The sequence below is a fragment of the Ischnura elegans genome, chromosome 5 (genome assembly GCF_921293095.1).
Source record: "Ischnura elegans chromosome 5, ioIscEleg1.1, whole genome shotgun sequence".
Lineage (NCBI taxonomy): Eukaryota > Metazoa > Arthropoda > Insecta > Odonata > Coenagrionidae > Ischnura > Ischnura elegans.
The window spans coordinates 101,671,726-101,688,269 of NC_060250.1; the positions used below are offsets into that span (position 1 = coordinate 101,671,726).

Genomic DNA, 16,544 nt, shown 5'->3' on the forward strand with positions numbered 1-16,544 from the left:
TCAAAAAATATCAAAGCAGCAGCAATCCACTGGAGTGCTTAGAATTTTGGGACCAAGAGTTATTTAACCTTTTTAACCTTTTTTAAGCGAAATGGCAAACTAAAACACACTAGCAATTTTCCGCAAACACCTTTATTCGCTCGACCGGTTTAGATACATTTATTTTTATCGTCAGGTCACCTTTGTAATGTAGTTGAACTGGTGGCGTGAATAAAAGTTATTGTGAGAAATTTTCTGTAGGTTTTAATATGCAATATGTTAAAATTCCTCCAGATAAGTCACTTTATCTATAGACGTAGTGGAAAATCTTCTGTAGTGAAGGATAAAGGAAATGACTTTGCCATTTTCTTGCCGGTTGAGAGGACTTTTACATTGACAACTAATTTAGACAGCTCTGTCATTATCCATCTAGTAATAATTATAATAGCAACGCTGTTGTGAATATACTATATATATTTGGAGCACTGCGATATTATTTTATTGATCCTTGATCATATTATGGATACAATTACATAAAAATTTACATGTAGTTTCTTTGCGTTAAAAATTGAAAAAACGTTTTTAAAAGAGCTTTTTTGTTTGTATTTGTAAAATGCCTTAAAGTAAATAGTCACCAAACTCTTTAAATGATAGTGAATCTCAGTAAAGAGCAGATTTTTGAACGTATGGTTTCTGAATGACTGTTATTGAACTGGTCGTAGTTCAATGACTGCCTTTTGGATTGTATAATATCAGAAGGTTTTTTTCCTCTGTTACCGGGAAGGCTTGTTGAGAAAGTAAAATGATTTAAAGCAATTCCGTCATTAAGTTGATCATTGATTACCTTTTCCGGGAAGATAATCTGGTCGTTACATCTCCAATAGTGTTTGCCTTTCCCTTTTAGGTAATTAAATACGCTTTCAAGTGATCTTTCTCCCTCCCTTATTTGACCATCACATGAAGTATTTTGTAGCTAATTCCACAAGGATAATGAACCCATCGACTAATTCTGTCCTCCAAACAATTGGTGTTGTAACTTTTGAACTTGAAGATTCTTCCTGTTCTTAATGACGCGTCATGAAGTACAGAATTTCCCTTAATGACAGAGGCAGTGTTTCATTTGCTGATGTTCTGTAAGTAAACGTTTTTAGCTCTCCTTTCTAGATTGATTAAAGTGATCGAGTGCCTAGCTTTGAAAAAATTTCCCGTTGTATCCTGTAAATTGAGTAATTGAGACTACTTAACAGTTTAGATTATATTTTTAAATTTTAATTTAGCGTACAGGTAATTTGCAGTAAGATATATATTCATATTTAGCATCTATTTTATATGATGATTCCGTTCTTTAGATAGCCGTGAGATAGCCTGCAAATGAAGTGGATATTTTATAACGCTTAAGAAGTAGGAATGCTACTCAGCAGCCTTTTTCTCGACTGAAAACATCACTCGCGCTGAATATAAGTTGACTAAAAAGCCCAACTCTCTCCTTTTGTATTTTTTGAGGATAATCTATAAATAGTTTTACTAACAATAAGTTGGAGTTCTGTTCATACGAATATTCCTCTGTGAAATGTTATTGCTCTGAGCGCACTTATTTATGATTCCTTTAGGTTTTAGTTCGTCCTTTTTTTTTACTACGTTTTCACAAATTTTCTTTTCTCCTTCTACCAACGATAGTGGTGTTTTATTCTTCTCGGGCAGGTATGTGATTGAATGGGGAAGTTGATGCGAGTTAACTGATTGAGCTGGTAAAAAATAAATTGGGAAATAGAGTAGATATATTCTTGCTTTGGATGTCGTTTTCCTTGGTAATGAGTTCTGGTAAAGAAAGCATTGGGAGAAGGTTAATTTGATTTTCAAATGCATCGGAAGAAGACAAGTACGCCGAACCTGAGGAAATAGTGTGTGAAGATGCACGGTCAAGATAGCTAGGATAATATCAAATAGCCATGTATATCCTTCCAATGCTATCGTTAACAATGCGACTCTTATACTCTGTAATGTGTCACCGCAGGTAATGTAACTATTAAGTTATCCGGCGTATTCATACATAGAAACAACCACAGACCCCATTTCTCTCCTTTTATTTCTCTAATCAGAATTTCATACAGCTTACTCCTCCTAACCATGTGTGTATAAATCCTATCCTCTTTATTTCTCATTTCCCGCAGATGGAAGATCCGTCCTCCCTAACGTAAAATAATTGTGGAAATTACCCATTTAGTGTCATCGCTCAAATAGTCTAAATAGTCATAATAAAAGCGAGGAAAAGATCTTAGAAAGTTTCTGATCGATGCATTGTCGAGGGGAGAAGAGAGGCCCCTTGAAAACGTGACGAAGAAACGAAAGAAACTAATCGGTCAAATATTGAGGCATGGTGGCCTCAATGTAAACAATCATCAAGGGACAAACAGATGGCAGTAATAGAAAAATAAGATTCGATTAGAATATATGGAGCAAATAATAAAAGGATGTGAATGAAAAAAAAATACTTAGGTGTTAAAAGATTTCAGTTTCATTTTCAGGAATTTCAGTATAAACGATTTTGAAAAAAACTGGACAATAGCTATTTTACCCGCTATAATATGATGGAAATACTTTGCCAATGCAGGGAAGCCCATGAAGGGAGGGAAAGGAACTGCTTGAACTATTCGTAAATACTCCATACAAACCTATCTTTATCGGTAGAATAATTTAATAATAATAATCGATCCAAGTAGATGCCTCACTCTCTATACTCCTGCGGTTGGGAAGGAATTGGTAGTTTTAGTAAAATTTAACAAATTTTAAATAAAAAATAAATGTAGTTCCTAAAATATCTCCGACTAGTGGAAATTGCGGAGGAGACAGAAGGTTCGGATGGAGCGAGTACTTAGCGGGGAGGGGATGTTGAAAACAGTGTTAGAGGATAGAATGTTAGCTAAACGAGGGAGAGGTGGGAGGGGGATATAATTTTTAGATAGAATGAAAGGGATTAAGTCTTATAGAGAATTGAAGAGAGAAGTGCTTGATGGAAAGGGAAGCTCCAAGAATGCTTCTTAAGTACTCCATGGAAACATACGCTAATCGCTAGAATACTTTAATGATAGGTAATGATAATCGATTTAAGGAGGTAACTCAACTTCTACACTCCTGTGGTTAGGAAGGTTGCACCCGTGGGAAGTTGGTGGTCCCATGCCGGGGTTATTCGAGGAGGCTTTTAAGTCAATAGGTTTCCCATTGTTTGGAATGCGGCACACTTTGCCCTAGAAAAGTGGGCGGAGTTTTCGGGAAAGTGAAATTATTTTACCTTGGAAGGAATGGCTGCAAACATCCCCCTCTTGTCTTGTGGGGCGTCCGGTCCGAGGGCGGAGGTGGGGAAGGGCCGATTGCAAGCTCACTTGCCATTCTTCTGGAAGAAGAACGAGCTCTGGGAGGGGAATGTAAAAGATAATCCTCCCCTTCCGTCCCACCCTCCCTCCCTCCCCCATCCTCTTAGCTGGCCGGCGAGCATCTATTCTCCTCACCCCATCCTCATTCCCTCCCATTTCACCCCTCTTACCCCACTCCACCCTTTATTTTCCACCTCTCATTGCCTCGTTTTTAATATTTTATTCAGTAAACCCATTTCGTTATACTATTTCGAATGTGGTACCTCACTATCAGACTTAATAAGTCAGATCAATTGAGGGCATGGTCGTACCCAGAGAAAGCAAATGCCCCCCCCCCTCCAACCCTAGAAGCGAAAATAAATTTAGTTCAGAATGAAATTTTTGAACTAATTCTCTTTTGAAGAAAACTGATATTAGTATAAAGGCCTGGTTACACGGTACATTAACACATACAAGTTAATGTACGTTTGCGTGAATGATTTTGGTGGACCGGAACGGAACATGTACGAATGCATGAACCAAATTAGAACAGGTTCTATTTTCTGTTCGCGCGTTCGCACAAGTTGGGTGGTTACACGGTGCATTTTGGCGTTCATTCTCGCGTTCATACATTTAACTCGTACGCGTTGATGTATCGTGTAACCAGGCCTCAAGACATGGAACTAAAGTAGAAATCATCATTTTTTTCAAGTTTATAATTTTATAAACTGATAAAGTGCTGTCATAATTTTCTTAACATTTTTGTTTTATTAACTTATTCTGTGCTTAAATGCCACAACTTGAACGACTACGGCTCCCCACCCCCTAGTTTTGATCCTGGGTACGGTCATGAATGATTGTCTTTAAGGGCGTCTCGGAGAACCTCATTTTAGAAAACCACTACATTTGCAGGTCCGAAAGAAGACGTAGAATAAGAGAGATATTTTGCCGAACGGATATGTATTGGTATTCGTTTTTCCTCCGCACGATAAAGGGCCATAATAAATGCTAGGCGTTATTTCGTTAATAACAAAATTGTTATTGAGCATCAAGTCCTGGAGTAAGTGTCGCACTTCCAGTACTTAGAATGCGATGTGAAATATGACGAGGACAAAGATATTATATATAAAGTTAATACTTTCCAGAGAATATGTGGCACAATTAGAAGAATTCTAAAAAACGAAACGAGAAACATAGACAAATAAAATTTTAGAAAGTGATGGCAGTCCCTTTTGTACTCTACGGATCAGAATGTTTGGTACCAATAAAGAATGAAATAAGGCTGATAGAATCATTGGAAATGAAATTTTTATGATCAGTTAAAGGCTGCACAAGATTGAATAAATTAAGAAACACTCAAATAACAGATCAACTGGGTGTCCAGACAGTCACTGATAAATTACTAGACTACAAACACAGATGGAAGGAACATATGCTTCGAATGCCAAATAAAAGAATTCCAAAACAAGCAATGGTATACCAACCAATTGACAAGAGAGGTATTGTAAGACCAAGAAAAAGATAGTAATGTGAAGCCGAAACAGGCTTCGTAGCCTAATCCTGGAAGGAAGACGAAGAAGTTATTTCGTTTGAGCATTATCTTTTTATATGAAACACCGCCGCCAAACGTCCATTGAGGCGGCTTACGGGGTAGTAGGTAGATGCGGATGAATATCTGCGAAGAGTTCCAGGGGTTATACAGCAATCGAGATCTGAGGCAACCATGGAAATGAAACGCCAGGATTATTATGGGACATAGAGAAAGTTAGCAAGTCAAATGCTTATAATTAGATGATATTATATCCTTATATTCATGCACCCTTATGAGTGGATACTATCCAATTTTATTGAAAAAAAAAACTATTTTATATCGAGATAAACGACGAAAAAATAAACTTCCTCGTCGTTGTCAGTCCATCAGACTCGTTAAACTATGTTTTCTATGTAATATAATAAAATATCTGTATAAAATAATAAAATATTATAAAACTAATTACATAAGGATTAAATTATAATTAAATAATCTCGCATTTGATCATTTTCATTGGTTTATATGCAAATAAGTGATATTTCCCCTTTTTTCAGCATAATCAGATAGAAAAATCTGCCTTCGCAACACAATGAAACATTCCTTTCCTCTAACTATGTTCTTATGTTCTTTCATTTTACATTTTACAGACATGTATTTACCCATCATCGCAATTTTTCTTTCACAAATTACATGGCAACCAAATAGCCGTGTTTAAATCTGAGATCAGCGGCGAAGATGCAAGTATACGAAAAGGAGTGATACAAGGGCGTGCTTGGTCCTCCGCAATTTTTATGTTTTCATTGAGAAAAATGTCGATAAAATCAAAGAGGAAGCCCCGGTAATGAAAATCCACGGTGAGAAAATAAGGATGTGGCGCTTATCCATGAAACAACAGTTATAACAGAAGCTATGGATGGAGCGAGTACTCAGTGGGGAGTGGATATTGAAAACAGTGTTAGAGGGTAGAATATCAGGTAAACGAGGGAGAGAAAGGAAGAGAATAGAACTAAATGGAATGAAATAAAGAAGGCTTTACTGTGGGTTGAAGTGGGAAGTTCGTGAACGAAGGGGAGGCTGCCAGAATACTTGTATTGTAAATTTCAATAATGAGTAAATGCCTGTAAAATGTAAAATGAAAGAAAAGAAGGATAGAATTAGAGGAAAGGAATGTTTTATTGTGTTATGAAGACAGATTTCTCTATCTGATTATGTTGAAAAAAGGGAAAATGTAACTTATGTGCATAGGAACCAATTGAAATGATAAAATTCGAGATTATTAAATTTTAATTTAATATTTGTATCTATAAGTACTCCATGGCAGCCTACCTTAACCGTTAGAATGCTTTAGACCGTTAGAATGATTTATTATTATATCTATTTTTCTCATGAACAATTTGATTGATGCCGGGCTGTAGTTTTCATTTGTTTGAATGAAAGTTATACATCTACATCTACATAATAACCTGCGAGCCACCCCTAGGGTGTTTGGCAGGGGGTGATCAGTCACCAGCATGCAGCATGCAATTGGACTCCCACATGCACACCACACGGTCCAAAAAACGTCTCCTATACTAACAAATTATACTACCGTATGCTGTTAGAAATAATAATAAAATTAAGAAACAAGCATTAAGTTTTACATAGGTTAGTAGGCTACAGTGCAAGTCATGCAATCTATTTATGAGTTCTATCACTGCCGTTATAATCTCTTATTGATCGTGGAAAAAAAAGACATTCTGAATCTGTCTGTTCTCCAATCTATATCTCTCTTATTTTATTTATATGATATAAGCTTTAGGTTCGTTGGATTTTTTTGTCTCGATTCAGTAAGGGCCAGGTCAGGGTTTATAATCGCAAATGGGAAACGTCAAGGAAACCTCACCTTTTCGATGCTCTCAGTGGGTCGGTTAGATGTGGAGCGTTATTATTATATAACAATGGGTCGGTAAGTTAAACGCGACACCCGTGGAAGGGTCGTGGGAGTTATGAATTGAGGCCGCAGATTTCTCATCCATATTGTCTTGCATTACATAAGCATCTTTAGTGCCTCAACCACCCATGGACAAGTGGAGGTCATTTTCACACGTGAAGAACTTGGGAAACTCGGACAGAGAAAAGAAAAAGAAAACAATTAGTTAATAAATAATAACTGAAAGAGAATTTTGCAATGGATTAAGACTGGTGGCTTCCAACATGAGTTATTCATTACTCGTCCTATTTTTTTAAAAAGATGTTATCCTATTTTTAAAGTTTTCTTATATTTTGTCTTAAACATGTAAAAATTCATGAAGTAAAATAAAGTAGGAGGAGCATTGCGGATTTTTTTGGAAATGTTAGAAAGATTTGATGGATAAAGGATACTTCCATGTTAGTACAATTTCTACACCATATTCTCTTCCGACTTATGCTCAGCTAAACAAGTGAGATACCTATTTAAAAATAATCCTCTAAATATTCGGCTTAAACTCATATGGGGAGAGCGTTGGTTACTCTTCACTATCTTATATGAGCTTCGTATGAAGTCGTATGACACTGTAAGACTTACCTCTACCAGTGCTACTTAGAAGGTTTGACTTGATACTTTGAAGTGACGCAGAAAAGAACTCGCAAACTTTATGAATGTTATCGATTGTATTCGTACGGAATGGTATAAAATTGTTGAAACAACTCTTTATTTAAGATTCGGTTACGCCAGCTTTGGCCAACTTCGAAGGTATAGCCGACAACGTTTGGTAAAGTAAAATTACTTATGAAGCTTATTTATGCGAATGACAACTAGCCCGTATCCATTCCATTTCCATTTCTTTCAAAAATTTTCTCCTAAGAAGATGAAGCTCTCTGTGGTTTTAACCTCAAATTCACCCTATGGAAGATGGCAAATTTCAAACTATTTATGGCCATGTAACTTTCATCCGGCTAGAAACTGTCAAAAAACTACATTAATAGCGCTCATTGGGGAATCTGCGATCAAACTAATTTTTATTTTATATTTAACGTTAAATGTTTACGATTAAGAATGTTATCATGTATTCATATGTATTTTATAATGGAAACTTGAAACGTAAAAAGTAATGCCATTCCTTTATTTGCTTGCGTTTCCTTGGTCGTAACAGTGAAACTTTCTGATTCATATATGTGGTCCACGGATTGGATAATTGTTGGCTAATGGCTGCATAATAAATTTCAATACTTAGAACCTAAGAATATTGAAACTTGACATAAATGAGACACTGTAAGCTAAACATCACTTTACCTTTAGATATCCTTCCTCTGAATGAGTATCAAATTATCTGAGGGAAGTAGGAGGGTGGTGATGCAATCTTAGCTTTCATAATTGTCTTTCAGGATTCTTTTTCGGAAAATTTTAACACCAGGTATTTTCTTATCGTCAATACAGGCGACAAAATTTCTTTTCTTCTTTGTATTTTAATAGGTGTCCCAAGTACTTGCATATTTAATTATCTACCGTAAGCAAGTGTTATCTCATTAATATTATATTCCCTCTATTCTATAAATAAAGAGGATAGAATTGTTTTGATACGCTTACACAGGTTTCTACCAGGCTTTCGTCTTCTTAAGACGAGGCTCCCGATGTTAGAACGGGTGAATTTGCGACATTCAGGTGATTAGCCCCAGGGTTCTCCCGCATTGGGAACCAGAGAAATAGCTAATCTCTTGCGGGTTAGGTAGACTTGAGGGAAGAGGAAATGATGTTGGATAGATGCAAGGGAATTGCCTGAAGCGTTGAGATAGTGACGATAAGACGCACTCAACTGTTGTGAATGAGATTCCCAGCGAAATGTGGCGATGGCAGTGTCCCAACTAGGACTACAACATTTATATCTATGTTTACCAGTTTTAACTTAAGAGATTTAAATTAATACCAATTTATTGATAAAAGAAATACATTCATTGATTTTATCGGATGGAATTTTCGCTTACAATTAATTCAGGTGGCTGTCACCATCCAATAATATGCACGAAATAAAATCTAAATGATGATTCTACGATGAGTAACCATTTTTTCCGAGCATTAATTAAAATATGCTACTGCCGAAGTATTTTTTGATTTTTCCCTTATTGGAATGGTAGATGAGAAGACATATGGAAACCCATGTTGTGGGCCTTTTTTAGCGTGAAAACGATTTTTTTGTGCATACATCCTTATGATAATCGCAATTTTAAATCGGAATCATATTTGATTATAAATTATTATATTACGAAAAACTTGCTATATCATGATTCTTGTAATGTTACCTCTTTGACCTGTGCGTACATTGCAATTGAATATTGGCATTGAGGTAACGTGTTACGTGAAAAATCACCAATGCAACTTCAAGTGAACCCTCACCACTCATTCCAGCATGCGTCTGCTGGTGAGCTCTGGTCTGCTCTATCATAGTTAATAATTTTGTGTAGTACATTATAATCTTGATTCATAGGGCTTTATATAATAGGGAGTTCCAAGTCTCTTCCTGCCCTGAAATACGGAAAATTTTTATCTTTTAAGCTGTCTACTCCTGCCGCCAAGAAAAATAACATAAACTCCTATCCATTATGCTGTAACTAACATAATTCCTTATTTATTTAAATTTCACATTTATAAATTGAAAACATTATGTGGTGTCCCTATTTAAAATTTCTATATACGCTACTGTAGTTTTCTATGCATTGCAATCGCTTGGAAACAGGCATTTTAATGCCATTAGGAAAGTTATGGGAACTTTGCTTCCCTAGGAACGGATTAATTGTAACAGGAGAGCTATCTGAAGCGCCATTCGCTTGGTGGGAAACACGCCTTGTTTCTAGTACTCTGGCTCTACCGTGGTAAGACGATGATGGGTAACCGACTAGCGTTTTTATCGATGCAATATCAACCCTTGTTACTTGATGGGGAACTTATTCCAGTAAATACTATCAACTTTTTGAGAGAATTGAAAATATAGGAAAAAAGTTGGGCATTCTTCAAAATATTTACAGGAAACAAAAAGAAAGCATTAATGAGGGAAAAGATCTTAATAGGAAGGGTAGTGAGTTTCTTGAGTTTTAGAATGAGATGAGTCACCGGAATAATATTGATGAAGCGATTACTTAGCGGGGAGGGGATATTGGAAACAGTGTTAGAGGGTGAAATGTTATGTAAACGAGGTAGAGTAAGGAAAAGAATAGGGTTTTTAGATAAGTAGATTGAAGGGGGTAGATCTTATATTGTGAATTTAAGAGAGAAGTGCTTGAAGGAAGGGAAGGCTGCCAGAATGATTCATAAGTACTCCATGGAAACCTACCTTAATCGGTAGAATACTTTCATAATAGTAATAATAATAAATATAATAATAATTAATATAATAATAATAATATAAAAAAACAGATTATGGGACAGGTTTTTATAACTCCAATTGTCATCTCTGCCATCAGTATCATCGCAAAACAACAACAAAATAGTTTCAAAATACTCAACCTTCATCCAAATACACTCATCAAATTGCAAAAGGCTGTAATAATTTCAACCTGCTTTATCACGAGAAAATTTCCTCAACGTAATTGAATAGTAAAGAGTTATTATTATTTAAGTATTCCACTGATTAGGGTAGGTTTTCATGGAGTATTTGAGAAGAATTCTGGGATCCTCCCTCCCCATCAACCACTTCCCTCTTCAATTCACAATAAGGCCTACTCCCTTTTATTCTATCTAGAGATCCTATTCTTTTCCTTCCTCTCCCTCGTTTACCTAACATTCTACCCTCTAACACTGTTTTCAACATCCCCTCCCCGCTAAGAACTCGCTCCATCCATATCTTCTGTCTCCTCCGTATCTCATCTAAAAGCTGCCTCTCCTCACCCACCATGTCCAGTAAATAGTTACCTTGGTGAAAACCGCTGATCTTTACAATAAAGCAACTCAGTGAAAACTGAAGAAATTTTAAGGAAAAATAATAATAATAATAATAATAATAAACAGTGAACCAACCCCTGCCACTGTTTTCAACATCCCCTCCCCGCTAAGTACTCGCTCCATCCATACCTTTTGTCTCCTCCGTATCTCATCTAATAGCTGCCTCTCCTCACCCACCATGTCCAGTAAATAGTTACCTTGGTGAAAACCCCTGCTCTTTACATGAAAACAACTCAGTGAAAACTGAAGAAATTTTAAGGAAAAAAAATAATAAACAGCGAAGCAACCCCTGCCACGCGCCTTGGCAGCCGACCGTTGGCGGGCTCACTGCAGACTCGATACGAGAGCGAGCCGGCCGCTGGCCGAAGAATGCTCCCTTCCAGCCTCCTTCTCTGGCTGCTCCCCTCCAGTATCCCCGGGCCGGCCTTCCTCGCTCACCTCTCCGCTGGAACTTGGGGTCCCGTCCTCTCCAACGCCCACACATCCCAACAAACACCCCCCGAGCAGGAGGACAGCGAACGAGTGAGGAGCAATGGCAACTCATGCCTTCTTTCTACTACACACGATCTACGGTGGTAAGACGATGATGTGTCACTGGATAGTTTTCTAGCGTTGCAAAATCAACCCGTGTTACTACATCAAGTTCGGCAATCGTTTATTTCCACGAGTAATAACAACTATAACATAAAATATATATAGGATACATAGAATATTGAATACTTCATTAACAAAGCAACAAAAGTATATACTCGCGGAGCTGTTTAGGCTAGTGCCTCTTCAACATTTCTGGGATTGAATGCTAGTGATGGATTTGATTTTCCACACGATACCAACACAGGATCAACGGGAACAACTCACTCGTATCTCTTGGCCTCCAAGTTTTTTGGTGCCTGTTTCTTTTAGCAATTTCTGTGCCTAACTCAGTTTAGTAAGAAAATCACTTGTACCTCTTGGCTTCTCACCCCATAAATTTTAGCATAAAATATATAACTCTTTAGCAAATTAACAAAAATATTTACTCGCGGAGCTGTATACGCTAGCGCATCCTCAGCATTACTGGTGTTGAATACTGGTACGGGAGAGGCTCCGCATTTACCAAAGGGACGGCGGGAAACCCGTAAAACCACCGTCAGGCATCTTCCGTCTGCTCGAGAAATGTGGATGGAATTGAGACAGTATTATTGAAATGGCCTGTCTCGATGATGAAGAGGTCAACTCATACCCTGCCTAACTGAAGGTCGCAGAGCCCCCAAGTCGCGGGTCGCCTGGGTAGGTTACCCCGATCCAGGAAATAAATCTTAATGATCTCGTTGGTGCTATTTATTCAATCATCACACGTACTGCAATTTCTCAGAAACAGGCCAATTTGTGCCACTCAGGTGATATCCTTCAAGGCCGTAGCGTGCTGTTTATAATGAGCAAAAAAGAAAATAAAGAGCATAAACCTATGAGATAAATCATGAGGTTAATTTATTGGCGGTAGTCTAACGTTTCCACTACGATTTTTAGCTCTCGCAACAATTGTAGCCACGGATTCCACTGACTGGCGTTGGCGGGGTACAATCCTTGCTTGCCAAACCGAAGGTCGCGCGTTCGAGTCCCTTCTTGGTAGCTTTCTCTTATCCAGGGCATGGATGTTTTGTTGCGGTTCATTGTTATTTGTTGTAGCTTCCCCATATAAAGGCTTAAAAAATGGGTGATGAATATAAATAAAATACTACAGAGAATGGAACCAGGGTCGCCCAAACCAGAATAAAAATGAGCGTAGTGGAAACGGTGCAAAAGGAAGGAAGTGATGGGAACATCGGTGGTGGACACAAGAGGATGGAATGGAGGAGCAAAAGCAACTCCCAGAGCGGCCAGCGCAGTGGAGATGGAGAGAATAGGAGGCGAGGGAGGGGAAATCTTAGACTGGCGACCGCTGAGACTCGCTCCCAAGCTCGACTGCGAGCCCGCATCCCCGCATGGCCGCGCGCGCCGACAGGCCGACCGCCTTGGCTGCGAACGGAGGAGTCTCTCTCTCCTCGCCAAGGTTTTTCCCCTCTCCGTTCCCCTCCGCCCGCTTGTATCGTTTTCGTGGGCAACCGGCGCGGCCTCGGCGGGCATTCACTTGCAAGCCGTCCCTCGTGAGCGTCGGTACGTGCGTTCCCACCTCGGGAAGACTGGAAGGAGCGAGTCTTTTTTCGGGGGAAAGAGGAAAGGGCGCCCTCCGGCTCTTCTACTGGCACCTCGGTGGAAGAGTCGCGGGGCATGTGGACGTGTGCAGTGTTGCCCCCTCCCCCCGTTGTAAACACACCACCTTTGTAAAAAAATTAACCCTTTCCGTCATCATCCCTAATACCGACCTACCTACCTTGTAAAACCGATTCACCTGAATAACCTTTCGCCCGCCACCTCTCAACTCAACGTTCAAGACGCCGGTCTTATACCACCGCGAGACAGTGTTGTGTGCTCAAGATACAGTGTGGATGTTGATTTTTTTGCGTGTGATGTAACCGGGTTCGCCGCTGATGCTCCTGGATGGCTCTTCCTCGTCGTTCAGTCCTAAGAATCTTTACAATAGTTATTTTTTGATTGGGAAATAGTTTCGTCTGCTATTACATTGTTGCTGGAATAAGTTCTTCGAAGAGAAAAAAAAGGATGCTGTTAGGTTTATAAAGGAAACGCTTCGTTTTAGGTTCAGTGATATCATCTGTTGATAATTTTCGCTCATATTTTGTGTGCGTATTCATCGATAAGTTTACCTTCTGGGATTGTCAGTGGGACGTGGACGTCCTATTCGGTGCTCTTCGGAGATATAAGTGAGAGAGGGGAATGTTGGGTGCTGTTTCTATTGCTCATTCAGTGGAATACTTGATCTGGAGACCAAGGAATACTGCAACAAGCAAGTGCGGAAGAAGCAAGCAAGAAGAAAGCCTTATATTGTCAGGTGCTGGGTTTATTGTTTTCAAGAATCATCGCTGCTGCTGACGCTGAATCAATAGGTGAGTTATATAAATTTGCTAATTTCTTGTTTATCGCAAGAATTTTTCCTTCATTCCCACGTGTACACCATGAGTGAATGTTTTAGGCATGCACTGTTGGTCGGCGAAAGATAATGTGAAATTGCCATAGCTGCGTATATGTCTTACGCGTGCACGAAGTTAGGTTTTAAGCTGACGATAAAGTGCTGATCTTAATGCAATGAGGTTTAATGACATTGGTAACAGTATATAGATTTATATGAAATATTTTTAGATTTTCCTCGTAGATTGGAAATGAATTTGGTTAATAAGTGAGGGGACGGTTAATCATTGCGGTCAGCTTCCTTATCCACGGCAGTTGTTTATTTACTGCGTTGGCATGTTGACTGACGTTTAGGTATGCGCAAATATTAATATTTAGGGTCAGTTTTTGCGCTTGAATTGAATGTAGAAGATGTAAATATTCTCTTTTTAGGAGATTCTAGCATTTACTAATGAGATTCACTGATATCTGCAGGAGAGTTATCCGCATCGCAGCCGTTTTTTATTTTTGGGGTCTCTTTCTGAAGAAATTTTCGTCCGTATGCTTTTTGGACCAGGAGAAATGAGTAACTGCCTCGCGTAACACGCAGGTGGTGCTGAGGTGTTCTCAAATTGTGTTTTAACCTTTTGCTTGTGCAGGTATAAAAAAAAACATCTGCGAAGCTGTGCAAAGGTCATTACTGTAGAAGATGGAGGCTGTTTTCACGGATAATGTAACGGCTCGTCGGCGGAATAGCGATGCTCGGAACTGCATCCATCGAAGACTCATTTCCTCGGCGAGAATCGAAACCCGAACGTAGAGCATGGAAAACCGGTTTAACCCCGCTCGCATAGTAACGGAGGCCATGGAATGTTCAATATTCCGTTTTCGCGCGAAGGACGGCTTTATCTGTGAAGTGTTTGCTCCGGACTCAGGGAATCTACCAGGACTCTTTACCTCTTCTTGTGTTTCACACTGCCTTATTGCTCGTGAATGTGTCTTGAGTCGGATAAAAGTTTACTGCTTCCTTTGATTTGCGACGGTCGATTTAGTAGTGCGATATATAAGACGGAAGGAATAATCGTTGGTGCTTTTGCCATCACCGATGAAATTCGAACTTTATATTCCTAGGCATTGTGTTGACAGATAGAAACTTTATTCTCCATAGACCAAAGAGACCCTAGAATAAGTTTCTTCTGTGAAAAATAGCACCAGCAGAAAAAGTATTCGTAATATGGTAATGGGACCGAAGCTCAGCCATTGTTTATGCAACTATGGTTTTACGAACTTTTGGAATTCATAGATTGGAAGATTTAGCTAAGGTCAATGTTGGGAAAGAAATTTCGATAGGTACTGTGGTCCGCTTGTGATTGGCAGAGGTATTTTATTTAAGTATTTGGTTTATTAGCACCTACATACTGCGCCGCAAACCACCTATGTAGGCTTGTGACGGGGGAGTTAGTACATCTGCCATTAGCCTGCGCTAAAGTGCATGCATAGATATTATTAAATTTTTGGTTCGCTTTAAAAGTATTTTGATCTCAGCATAATTTATGTTTTTGCTTTATTGATTGGATAAAATGAGTTACATTTATAGTCGCTCGCTAACGTATCTTTCCTCAGTCGATTGAAGGAGTTACAGTGGCGCCGACTCCATGGGGCTTGAGGGGGTTCGAGCCCCTTCAAAAATTCCTTATAGGTGTGAGGAAAAAATGTGTCAGGCTTGTCGATTTTCAACGGAGTGTCCAGATATCGAGATTCGAGTTATCAGGGTTCTAATGTTGATCATATGAATCTTCTAAAATTCTTAAGAAAACTTAAAACTCACTACTTAACAAATTTTCCGGGGCAAGATCCCCGGTTTGGGCCCCCCAAATATTTTTTGTAAGTCGGCATCCCTGAGGAGTTATAATGTTTGTCTGCATTATTTTTACCATACTCTAATTTAAAACATTACGAATATGGTGGCAGGTTAATCTGTCGTGTGGGGAATGAGTTGAAGGTTGCACGGAAACCACCTTTAAGCGTTCTCTCGTTCAAAATCTTGCATGGCGCCAACGGGTTCACCGTCCCCAGACCATTTTCATCTTGTATGAGCATTATTTACTCCCAGTGACACATTATTATGGTTCCGAATGATCTAGGTAGGCTTCTCTCTCCGTATCATACATGACAAATACCAATGAAGATCGATCAATCTCTCAAAAGTCGATTTTACGTCTTTCTGGAGTGTCATAATTTTCTCCCAAATGTCGCTATTTTCCTGTAGTAGCCGAAATATTTTTGAAAGATGCTGTCATCACATTGCTTGCCGTTACGACTCTCCAAGAAAAAAGATTCGATTGTGTAGACTCGTCGATTATACATCTTTCTGGAGTGTCGTAATTTTATACCAACTGTCGTCGTTTTTCTGCCGTAAGTGGTCGAAAGATTTTATGAAAGATGCTGTCTTCACGTTTCTAGCTGCTACTCCTCCCGAGGAAAAAGACTCGATTAAGTAGAACTCTTGAAGAGACTGTTTTCCGTGTGTTTTGCTCCGGTCTGACGCCTCGCGAAGTGAAATGGCCCGATAAACATCTCGGCCTCCATCACGGTTGTCATCTTCCACTCTGCGGGAATGGGCCCTCCACGAAGTCCCTCGGGCCCTTTATGAAGACGACATTTGAGGGCCCTGGTCACACAGCTGGTGGGAAGGGCCCCCCCCCCCCCCGTAAAAATTCCGTCCCTGCCCAACACCACGCGCGTCATTGGGACCGCCCCGCAGCCGTGTTCTCGCACGTGCGTGTGGCCGCCTTGTAAGACGGAC

General features: G+C 39.2%; 1 protein-coding gene across 2 annotated transcripts in view; it reads left to right on the plus strand.

The window, feature by feature from the left end:
• The first annotated feature begins 12,866 nt into the window (after nt 1-12,866).
• LOC124159347 (ataxin-2) overlaps nt 12,867-16,544 on the plus strand; it is a 680,714-nt gene continuing 677,036 nt past the window's right edge. The window contains exon 1 of one of the 2 annotated variants that reach the window (XM_046535104.1): nt 12,867-13,737. The gene's annotated coding sequence lies outside the window, so the exon portion shown is untranslated. The remainder of the gene's footprint in view (nt 13,738-16,544) is intronic. The other variant, XM_046535103.1, reaches the window with a different exon arrangement.